Consider the following 12,618-nt stretch of genomic DNA (forward strand, 5'->3'; position numbering starts at 1 on the left):
CTGCCTTTCGTATAGTTTGACTGGTTTTTGCATGCGTTATTTTGTGCTGTCAGATTGATATATATTGCCATGTATATTTAGACAATAAATGTATGCATATACATTTATTTCTTATTGGAAAGGAGCCTTCAGCTGCTGCCCGATCAGACAACAGGCATAGTGTGCTTAGGCAGATCAGAATTTATGGTTTTAACGCAATAGCTTTGAAGACCCCGTTCACCAGAAAATTCAGTGTCGGCCTTGTCGGCGTCGGCTTTCTGAACGAATAACCACGACCATGGCTCTGGCAGGTGGTCTCCAGAAAGCAGCCTGGGAGGCTGGTGGGCCACCTAGGTCACGTGACCTTGCGGCGTCATCACAACCTGCCCACCGGATAGGGAGAAAACCGTCCACTGTGGCAGGTGGCAGTTAAATTAATGATTGGTTGCTGCAGGAAGGCGCAGTGCGCCAGGAAGAGTATGGGGACTCCTAGGGATCTATATAAATGTAAAGTAGAGAATGACCTTCTGCATATTACTCTATCGCGCCGTACCCTTAAGGCGGAGCTTAAGTGTCCCCTCCAACTTTTGTGTGCATTGTTGGTGAATAAACTTTTAATTTAAATTTGAATTGTCTCCACTCCAAGAACTATATGCTTACTCTCCGAGAATAGTTTAGGTTTTCCGCACGGGAACGTCCCACTGCGGCCGTATGTCTTCACGGAAGCCCGGACGTCAGGCCATGAGGATATTACACTATCCCGTCTCGCGGTGTCTTTCAGATCGGCAAACTCACTCCCCGCGCTCGGAATTTCATCATATTGGAGCAGCTTTTTTAGTACCATTGCTACCATCGTGATTGGACTGCTCATCAGCGCTTTAACTGGTAAGGACGCTTTCTTGAGCCCGTATAACGAGTGCCTAATACGCATTGGTCACCAGCGGCAAACGAAGGTTTAGGGGAATCCCCCAAGGTGGAGTAAATTTGTACTAAGGGAGCAAATTACTTATTGGCAAGAAAGGAAAAGAGGAACCGGGAAGTGCACCAACAAGCTTCAAAATGAGGCTGTACTGCTGCGGGCCAACAGATGGTCACAAGAACTGGCACCCTCAATTCGCGAAGCGAGCTCATAAGCGGGCCCAAATGATGCCTCAGCGTTATCGTACTTCACAAACAGCGGCTCTTTGTGATGCTTGGAAGACGCGGAATGCGCCAGATGAATAAGGGACGCTGCCATGCGTAGACACTTAACATGCGACACCTGCACCCATTCTGAATGAACCGCCGCGGTGGCTCAGTGGTTATGGTGCTCGGCTGCTGACCCGAAAAACGCGGGTTCGATCCCGGCCGCGGCGGTTGAATTTCTTTGGAGGAGAAATTCAAGAGGCCCGTGTACTGTGCGATGTCAGTGCACGTTAAAGAACCCCAGGTGGTCGAAATTTACGGAGCCCTTCACTACGGCGTCCCTCATAGCCTGAATCCCTTTGGGACGTTAAACCCCATAAACCAACCAACCAGCATTCTGAATGAAAAGGGGCACCAAGTCGCAGCATAGTGCTCTTGCGTTCGTCATTGAACCCTTTTGCTTCACTGTCGCGGCAGAAATACAGAATATCTGGAGGCTGTTGCCTGATCCTTCCAGCGAGCGAAGGCCACCGGCAACATCAAAAGACAGGCTAAAAGATGTTTCCTGCAATGTTCGCTCACATGTTGACCGCTTTTAATTACGCTATATACTCAGCAATGCATGCTTGTGAGAACAGGTTCTTCCCTCGACAGCTCTGCGAGAGAGAAATGATCAGATAGCGCAGCCGTACACATAAATTACGTTCGCACGTACAATTTAAAAAAAAACACCTCCTTATTTACAGAAACGCACCATATGGTGGCAGAAGAGCAGATTATTTTTGTTATTTTCTGCTCATTTCTGTGCGACGAACGACGCCATGCTGAATTTGCCTGAGCGTATTCAGCCACACCCCCCCAACAACCCTTGCCCAGAAGCAGCTTGACAACCTCCCCATCAAGCAGATTTTATTTCAACCCGGGCCTTAACTCTCATCTCAATCCTCCTCCCCGCTAGACGTTTGTAACAACCTCTCCTCAAACAAAAGAAGAATGAAATCTGTGGTTGTTAAGCCCTAAGGCTTTGGCCAGGCTGCCATACGAAGCCTCGTTGACCCAGCCGAATATAGGATGAGTTAGGAGACGCTTCTCTTTGAGATGTTTGAACTTTGTGCAATGTCTTGTAGCGTGAGCTACACTGGCTGAGGTTGAGCAGTTTCGCGGGGCTCCTGGAGAGCCGTGCTGCGCATGCGCGAGGAGCAAGTGACGTCACTACGCACAGCTGGCGTGCCTCGCCGTGCGCGCTCGCCTTCCTTTCCTTGAAATGATCGGAGTGTAAAACATTGACAATGCCAACGCCAATGAACACAATGAACGCCGACGGCCTATAGCTTCAGCGCCGCGTTTCTGGCACAACCTTGTCAATGCCTGCAGCCCACATCTCTCTCTCATCACCCCACGTACCTATAAGCACGATTCAGGCGTCCGCTAACCCAGGGAGCCATTATGCGCACTTCCTTTCCTTAAAATGATCGGAGTGTAAAACGTTGTCAACGCCAACGGCCAATGAACACAACGAACGCCGACGGCCTATGGCTTCAGCACCGCTTTTCTGACACATTGTCAATGCCAACGCATGCAGCGCACACCTGTCACTACCGTCACTTAGCTTAAAGCACGGTTGAGGTGTCCACTGTTCCAAGAGGGCAGTTATGCGCCTTCCCTCTGGCTCAGGTATCCACCGAGATGTGGACACCTCGCCCTCAGCTGACGCTAGTATATCCTGGCCTAGCAGAGCTAAGTCACTGCCAATTTCTTTTACAGCGACAGACACGCCAAACGAAGAAGTCTCGACAGCTGAAGCGAGCGTGATACGCGGCAAGAGGAGCAAAACCGTGAAGTGTGTGCATCTCATCAGGCGATAGACAGAAGCGAAGAGCACTGCAAAAATGAAAATGCTGGATGGATGGATAGATAGATAGATGGCTTTGTTTTGTGATTTCATGCTTTCCACGGTCATGCTGCCCGGTCAGCGCGCCTTACTATTTCTCATATTGCATGAATGGTTGCTAAGTATGCTCTCTCTGCATGCACCTTGAATAACGTTGAAAGCTGCCTTAAGCATCAGTCCGCCGACATCGTACCGATATATACTAGCGGTTCATGGTCTGTCAGTAGTCGTAATAGGGAATACGTCACCACGTCATTAGACACCACCATGCGTTTCGTCGACCTCTAGGCGCATCAAACTGCAGCACATTATAAAAAAATGTCTACCGAGATAATGCAATCGGAACTCCCAATATATATTGTCTAATTACCACTTCACTACCCACCGCTAAGCAAGAAACAAACATTAACGACGTCTTTTTTTTCTGAACTTCTTTTTTTCTTCATGATTCGTTATTACGGACTACTCTCTTTATGGACAGTTTTGTTTGGGAACCAAAGCATACATATTAACAAGGCACGACTGTATATAACTTGTTCCAAGTTCAAAAAGGCACGCGCCGTGAGTACTACTAGAATACGGCCTGAACCTTTTTTTTTTTCAAGACCATAAGGAGTTTAACAGCCAACTTTCATGCAATATGTGCGCTCATTAACAACTTCAAACTTTCGCTTAGGTACCACCACCCAAAGATTTGCTGACTCGGCAACTGCTCAACGCCTTACGCTTAAAGGTGCACTGAAGAGAAATCTGAACCTGTCTTTTTGCCACGGGAACTGGATCTACATGTTCCGAGCTTTCTTAGAAACTTCGATTTATTGCCCTGTGTGGCCGATTTCCCTAAATAATAGAATTAACGTCCGGCTCCCGTCTTTCTTTTTTAATTCTCCCCCGTACGATGGGCGGAGTCGACCAACGCGTGGAGTGCCTTTCACCCAGTCCCGTGGCGGCTTGCCGCTCTGCCATCGGCGGAGTAATACGTAGTAGTCCATAGTAGCAAATAGTCCGCACGTATTTTTATTTCTGCGGGCTTATTTTGCGGCTATATTATCTGCGACTGAAACTATTTATTCATGCAAACCTAAAAAAGAAAATAAAGCGAAAACAAAGCCTCCACGGAGCTGGCTGAAAGGCACTTCACGCGTTGGTCCACTCCGCCCACCGTACGGGGGAGAATTCAAAAAATAAAGGTGGGAGCCGGACGTTAATTCGATTTAATTAGGGAAATCGGCCACAGAGGGCAATAAGTCGCAGTTTCTAAGAATGCTAGGAACGTGTAGATTGAGTTCCCGCGGCAAAAAGGCAAGTTCAGAATCCTCTTCAGTGCACCTTTAAGCGAAAAAGTTTCCTGAACTCTACGTTAATATTTTGGCAAATAAGCAATGACGTCATTCAGGAGCACAATTAGACACGGCCCTTCAATCTTTTGCAGGTGGGCGTAGGAGTTGTACGAAAAACATTCCTTACACCAACACAACCTGCTTAAGACTCTGGAAAAGAGCTGGACTTCTTCCAAGTGAGGTATGTGCGATAGCGTCCTGCTATTAAATATATTAGCGCATCAAATCCTTTTAGAGCGCAGATGTCATACGTTAATGGTGTATAAAACAAGGGAAGGGGTATGAGGGGCTCGTTATAAATATGAAAGAAGCCAACAGCCACAGAAACCAAGGGGCACAGGGGATTTTTTTAATCTATTTATTTATTTTGTGGTGTTGATCAATTTAGAATATTACTGAACATGTTATCGCTTAAAGCTAATTGATTAGAAAAGCAGAAGAAAAAACAACCACTGCCGCCGGTGGGATCCGAACCCACGACCTCCGAATTACGCGTCCGGTGCTCTACCTCTGAGCTACGGCGACGGCTGTCAAATCTTCTGCTTTCGGGGGTATTTATGTTTACAAGTAACCTAACCTTGAGAGTGTTCATCAGCGCACCCACGTTCATAAGCGGCGGACGTAGAACGTCCTGAGATACCGCAGGTGTGACGTAGAACGTCATCGAACGAAGAGGGTGGAAGCTGCGTGAGAACCCTCTTTATGCTTCCTATGGCATAGAGAGGGCATAAAATGGTGTATGCCAGTCAGCATTCTGGAGCAAGTTATTTTGTTCCGCGAAACCGAAGAGAGTGTCTCGATAAGCTATTTCAGATCGCCGATCGATTGGAATACGCCTTAAGACACGACAAACAAGCGTGTTGCCTACCAGTTAAGCTGAGGCGTAAAAAAAAAAAAAAAAAAGAAGGGGTCGTCACATCTCACACCTACGGTAAGGGCAGTACGAATGCAGTGACAAGTGCAAATTTACCGCCTGCCATACTCTTATTGTGAAGCGCGATTATTCCCACTAATAAGCGTACAGTTGAAAACGCGGTTTACAAACCTGGAAAGAAGGGGGGCGGAGGGTTTAATTTAATCTAACGCTTGCGCTAACTTTCCAAGGCTGTCACTGTCAGTTGCCGACAATTCATTCTCATGGTTACCGGCATGGCTGAGACCCCCATAGAAGAGCCGACAAGCCAAAGACCTGTGTCACTGAGCGCTCCAGAGGCTGCGAGGCACTGATAGCGTATGTTAAGCAGTAAGTGCTGGTATTCTGAGGCAACAGTCGTCAAGGCCGTGATAGACAAAATCACCAAATACATCTTGTGTAGGCAGACCCCGAGTAGCGCTACCTCCTGGTGATCTGCTTTTGTGCAGTATGACTCGATGTCGAGAACTTTGTTCAGTACGATTCGATGCCAAGAACTTCAATCAACAGAATAAAACCTCGCACTTCATCAAATATGCACAGTCGTTAAAAAATCCAGTTCTACTAAATATGCAGGGCGTTCCCGGTAAAAGTGACCAAAGTTTTAAAAAAGACGGAGCGTCCTATATACGCAAGTGAAACCAGCTGACTACTTTTGATAATGGCTTGACTTGGTCTCCAGTATAGTTCATTAGGCCTATTTATTATTTACACTAATTAACGAGCTTTCGTTGCCTTCAGAAAAAGTGACAATTTGAAAATTGTAGATTACCTCGAAAAACCAACAGCTGAAGTGTATGCAACATTTGCCGGCCCGAAACGAGAACCTGCCAAATAAAAAGTAGAACGGCTAAGCTACTGCTTTACACGAACAGTGCAGCGAAAAGCTGTTCCTGCGGTAGTGTTCCCGCTGCTGTACGACTTTGCGAGCACGGCGCGCTGTTCATCCCTTAGCACACGTTTAGCAGGTGGCGGCACCGTCTCCCGGTTCGGGCTCGGCCAAGGGAACAGCTAGTCCGGATGCTTCCTTCTTATGCATGCGATAGTCCAAAACATGAACTGCGTTCATCCAGCGGCGACGTTTGCTTTGACCGCGAAGCCTAGTGGCTTCTTGTTCCGCGACAACTACGGCTGGATTTTGCCGCTGCTGACTGCGGCTGATCCGACGGTCCCGCGTCTGCCGTGGCGTAGGAGATCCACGCCCCGCGCGAGCTCCGCTCTGGGCCGCAAAGACGAAGCGGCCACGGCACGCGCCTCGCGCTACCTTCGTCGTGTTCAATCCCCCGCCGTGGGTATGTGCCACATAGAGTTTCTTACTATTACCTAGAGGGAAAGCTGGCAAGCCGTCTATGGGAGTTTGCATGGAGACCCCACGTGACCACCTCAGCCACCATGGGCGCTCAAAGCATCATGGGGCGGTGAGCTACTTGTTGCGGAACTGCAACTTTTGGCCAAAAAATAATAGAAAAATAAAGCTGTTTGATAACTACAAACGTCCTAACATTCAATATCTTGTCTAATGATTGCAACAAACGAGCAGAAAAGCATTTAAGTGCAAAGTTTGCCTACAATAAGAGATGACTAGCTTTCCTATTGGCCAAGTGATGAACACTAAAAAAACTAATATTTCGTAGTTAACAGGCGCACTTTTAAAAGTAAATATGTTTTCAAAAAAGATGTTGTTGCTTAAATACTATAAGAGGTTTTTTAATGGCATTTCGGAAAAGTGAAACCTTTTATTGGCGTCGTGTGTCGTCGCGTTTTCACTACTATGGCTTTTGCACACTGCGTTCGCGCGAAAGTCGTCTGCGCACACACGGACAGCGTTTTTGGAATGAAACATCTCAGTAAAGCCACTCCGTGTTCCCGAAAAATTACGACTGCGCCGCAACAAGTAGCTCACCGCCCCATGATGCTTTGGGCGTCCATGGTGGCTGAAGTGCAGCGCCGCCAGCTTTCCTTCTAGGTAACAGTAAGAAACTCTATGATGTGCCATTAAACGTGAGGACATCATCATCATCAGGGGCAGCGCGCGGGCGCATTTGCATCTCCCCTCCATCGAAACGCAAATGCCGCGTGTGCTGTGCGATGTCAGTCCACGTTAAAGATACCCAGGTGGTCGAAATTATTCCGGAGACCTCCACTACGGCACCTCTTTCTCTTTTACTTCTTTCACTCCCATCTTCTTCCCTTCCCTGTGAGATAATTACTGCGTCATTTACTTTCTTCAAAAAACCAGTTTTAAATTTCAGTTTTTAACGCGCACTGACCCGTGGTGCAGGGACAGGTCACTGAGTGATCGCGGCTTGTTCACTATAAAAGATTTTGGTGATGGTGATGGAGGTGTTGAATTTTAACTACGCAATCGAAACTTTGGCCAGAGTGCCATGGCATAAGGCATATTTCTTTACACAGTGCGAGATCAGAGTCCCGTTTCAATGTCACCCCAATGAAGCCGAGCACCAGGTCTGTGGACAGATTGTACTCATAGTATCACCGGTGGGTAGCCAGGGGCACTGGGGATCGAATCCCGCACCTCCTGCATGCGAGGGCGGTGTTCATACCATAGGCTAACACTGTGGTAATAGCAGCTGTTCGCTGTAAAAAAAGCCATCACGTGACACCCAGCACTCCAAGACGCACTCCCAAAATCATCATCTAAACCATCTCCACTGCGGGACAAACGCCTCTCCCATTGACATCCGGTTATCCCTGCCCTGCGTCAGCTGCGGCCACCTTATTTCCCCAGCAAACTTCCCATTGTCATCTTCCCACCTGAATCGCTGCCGCCGCTCCGTTTGCTTCCGCTTGGAACTCTCAACGCACTGCATCCTTTCTGTCTCAGAAGCGTGGTCGCCAGCGGTATTTGACGTTTGCAGTGGCTGCGAGATATGCGCCAGCAACTGCTGATGAGTCGCGGAAAGCGAGCGCGCGATTTCGTCTCTACGTGACGTGGAATAAAACATACCGTTCCTATTCGAGATAATCACTGCTCAATATATCAAGCCACAAAAAGCCAGGAGTTTAGCAAGCATTGCCCTTGAAAGAGTTCTTGCACTACTACAAACGCCAACTTCACGCTCCTCAGTTTGTTCGCTTTCGTAATTTAGCGCGACATCAAACGTCGGAAGCAGCGGTGCGATTAGATGGAAGCGAAATACAGAAGCGCCCCTGTGCTGTGCGACGACGGTGCGCATTAGATAACCCCATGATATCCAAAATAATCCGGAGCCCTCCACAACGGTGTCTCTCAAATTCCAGCACCAGCTTCGGGACGTCAAGCCCCACATACTCACCAATAGTTTCTCTCACAGGGAGGTGAAATCGGCTTTCTTTTTTTTTAGAATGGTCTTAGTGATCTTTCTTAGCGGCTGCTCTTCCACTAGTGTCTTTCGCCGTAATAAGCTTGTTTGAGGCCACTGGTTATGAACAAGAACCATGGATGCCTAGTCATGTTTTGAGGGCCGGTCTGAGTGAGATGGCGAAGAAACGAACTTGCTAGATGTGTTCGATGCGGTAAATAAGATAACGAAGCCCGCTTTTCACCGCTGCCCTGTTGTGGCCACAAATGCGGAATCTTTGATGCAGAATTGGAGCCGTATTCCATAACTTCCCATTGTCTGTTTGTCTATTTGGTCCTCTGTCAGTGGTCACTCAGATATACCCGCGGCTTTCAGTCGTCTGTGGGAAGAAACCCGACCATTGGGTGATGGCGACTGGACCGAATGGCAACCAGTTGTGGGGTCCAGTCTCTTGCTGTTGACAGAGCGCTGCGATGCACCTCACCATTGGCTACTATTGGTTGCCTATCTAAACCAATGGTAAGGTTCGGTCGCCAAACTCCCAATGGTCGGGTCGCTTCCCACAGACGCTTGAAAGCCACGGGTGTATCTCAGTGGCCAATGGTACAGGACCAAATGGACAAACAGACAATGAGACAATGAACAGTTCTGGAGTACGGACCCTGATTTTAGCTTCATTCATGAACACCGAGAACTGAGTGTAGGGTAAGAGGTTGACGTACTGAGGGTGAATAGAGTGAACTTCGCGGTCAGAAAAAAATAAAAAAACTGATGGCACAGCGCGCTCTCTCACTCCTTCACCTCGTCGTTGTTTGCGATAACCAGTTGATACGCTGTCTTGTCGCATTTTGCAGGTGCAGGTGAAAACAGCATGCAGCGAAGATACGAAGGAAGGCAGCCTCATGTTAGACAGCCAACAAGAAGATACTGCAGCAAACAATGAGACGGGCGTCTAGCAGCCTTAAAGTGACGTATTTCTCGCGCGTCAAGTGCGGCTTGACGTGCGCACTGTACGAGTACATAGCACTGAGTACCACTTAGTAAACCACTGGAAATGAATGAACTCATCGACATAACTTTAGATGGTTTCAATTGTCCACCATGGAGTTCTCTGATAAAATGAGCGCACCTGATTTAAGCCGGATCAAACTAAAAATAAGAAGGGGGTTTAACGTAGTTAACCCGAGTAGACGTGCGAAAGCAGATATTCATTCTTCAATTAGAGTGGGCACTTAAGCTTAAGGGTATGACGTGACATCTTTAGTGGGTTAATGCCCATATATGCTGAATTCGTCCTTCTCTACGTAACATTCATAGATGGCGGCGAGACCTCATACCACTACAAGCGCAGTGGCGCAGCGGTTAAGCGACGCGCTATCGCATCACCAGGTGGCTGTTTCTATCACAGCCGCTGGTAAAGATTGTATGACCCATGTTGCTCTTCCCGAGCAACCTCTCGCGCAGCTGGCGCGACGCTCCTCCGAACTTACCCGAGCTTACCCGAGTTACAAAGGACAGGGTTAATTGGAGAGACATGGGAGAGGCCTTTGCCCTGCAGTGGGTGTAGTCAGGCTGATGATGATGACCCGAGTTACTACCCGAGCTTACCCGCGTAACTGCTCGAGTAGTAACTCGAGTTGCTAGGCAACGGCAGAAGATCGTACGTACGGTGAACATAAGATTCTTAGTCGGTGTTGGTGAGGACCCCAGTGGCCTGGGGTCCTCTTTGCGTAGCTCTTCGCAGACAAGGATACTGCACATAACACTTCGCCTACCCTTACGAGTAATAGCTATGCTATAGCAATGCAGATCCCTTCCCCTCCTCCCCTCCTTTCGGCCTTTTTTTCGCCCATGCTATTTACACACCGCATCGATATATTAAAATGTAAAAACGAAAATAAGAAGAGTGTCGGTTTATTCTCGAAATGATTTGCGTACGTTGCCGCTGCTCTATAATAGGAAGCGGAAAATTGCAGAAAAGAGTCGCTCTTCGCCATCGCACGACGTTTGACACTCCTTTTAATTGTAGGCATATAGTTCACGAAACTAAACGTACCTTTTCACGTCAGCCTACGTCTTCATCCTTTGCATTGTCCTCAAATGATCATAAACTATCGCGAAAATAAAAAGTGTTTCTTCTTTTTTTGGCGCCTCTGCGGCCGGGCGCAGGTTAACATGAGTGGGGTAGAAGTTTTGACGAATGTCATTCGTTCGCAGTTGCTGACTTCGTTGTAGAGCAAAAGCTTCTTTGCCGTTGTATATTATGTGAAAATATTCTAAAAAGCCGCGGTTTTTTGTATGGGTCTCTTTTGTGAGAAAATAAATGTTCTTTACGAATCAAGTCCTTGGCGTCCTGCGTGCGCTGGTATCTTTATGTAGATATTACAGCGAACGAAACAACTAACCCTTCAGGTTAATTAAAGCAGAAAAATGGCTAAGGTATTGCTTGGGCGCAGGCTCTTTCTTTATATTATTTTTTTTACCGGGGGCGTATACTGCCCCCCCCCCCCCCGAAAAATTTCTGGCTACGCCACTGCTCCGGTCGCTGGGCTTGGGCTGCGCGGTTGACAGGGCAAGATCGCGACAAAAAAAAGTGGGAAACCAGGGGGATTTTCTCGTTGTGCTCTCGCAGTTGTCGTGCCCGTTGTGCCATTCGGCGGTGTGGACAGGGAACTATTATTTTTCTTTCTTTTTCTAGACATTCCTAATGTATGTCATGGTTGTCAATCATCTCTCTTTCCGACAAAAAGTTGGTACGTGTCGGCTGATGTCGGGCAATCTAAGCCGAGTTCCACGACCACGTGGCAGTACACGCTTGCCAGCGGTTCTGAATGAAGAGGGTCAAATGATCTGCTCAAAATATCCCTGCTGTCTTCGCTCTCTGCGGAACGTAACGTAAGCAACGGAAAAACGGCACCAAAAGTCAGCGTTCAGACGACAATGTTTTACCTTGCAGTGTACAGACCATTCTATTCAGGTTGCCGCCATCTTGCATGCCGCATACGCCACAGACAGGAATAGGATTCTCCGCAGGTCATGAGAGTCCCACCTGGTTCCTCATGTAATAGCCATTTTAAAAGTATTGCAGGCGTGCATTTAAACGGTGTTAAAGTTCTTCGATAATTTTTTTTACTGTCTCACCAGCGTCTTCTTTTACCCTCGCACGCAGGCTGCGGATGCGCTCCTACTCTCGACACCAGTCGCCATCTGTCGGCGCGCGCGGCCCGAGGGACTGCGGTAACTGCGGGTCGCGCCGGCGCCGCGCGTAGAAGGCATGTTTACCTGTTCGCCTCTGTCGTTGTTGTGCTCCATCACCTAACGTATGAGGGTGTGGGCTGTGTGTCACTACTCACATTTTCCCTCTACCAGACAGTACTGCGGTTATCTTGCGCGCAGTTAGTCGTTAACGTGACATCTCCGAGTTTTTTTCCGTTCATTTGGATGTGAGTAAGTGCGGCGAAGCGGTGCGCGTCTGTCTCGTTGTTTGTGCACACCATGATGATATTCTGCTGGCTCTAAGCGCTGGCACCGCAGCTGTGACGCTGTTCAGGGAAATTCTGGAATACTATTGCGAACGACAAGAATTTTTCCCGCGGAGTAGTCGGCCAAGTAGCGTACGGACTGGAAACCGCTACTTCTAAGCAGATTTCTGCGCTGGCGTGTCGTTTGTTGCCGTCTTTTACATGCGCTATCATCTATGATAATTTTATGCATAGGAATGTGAATTTATTGATTTGACTCAATGGTGTAGGAACTGGATAAGCGAGCTGCAGTCTGAAGGTTGTCGTTTATAGGCACCAGGGAGCATAAACCATTACAAAATTTGTTTTCTGTTGGCGCTGCGACTCAATAAGCTCAAAGCGGTAATTTGTTGATAAACTGGCGCACCACGCAGGCAACAAGAAAGCCCTGTTTGTGGGGGGTGCTTTACGGCCTGCAGGAAGGATTAAGAGTGCATGGGAATTGGAACTGCATGCTAGCCGCACACCTAATACTTGATACTGAACAAAAACTTTTCTTTGTGAAGCGATAAAAGCACGAGCGCGTTCTAAGCGCCGACACAATTAA

The sequence above is a fragment of the Amblyomma mixtum genome, chromosome 3, assembly GCF_055824585.1.
Source record: "Amblyomma mixtum isolate Tamu chromosome 3, ASM5582458v1, whole genome shotgun sequence".
Lineage (NCBI taxonomy): Eukaryota > Metazoa > Arthropoda > Arachnida > Ixodida > Ixodidae > Amblyomma > Amblyomma mixtum.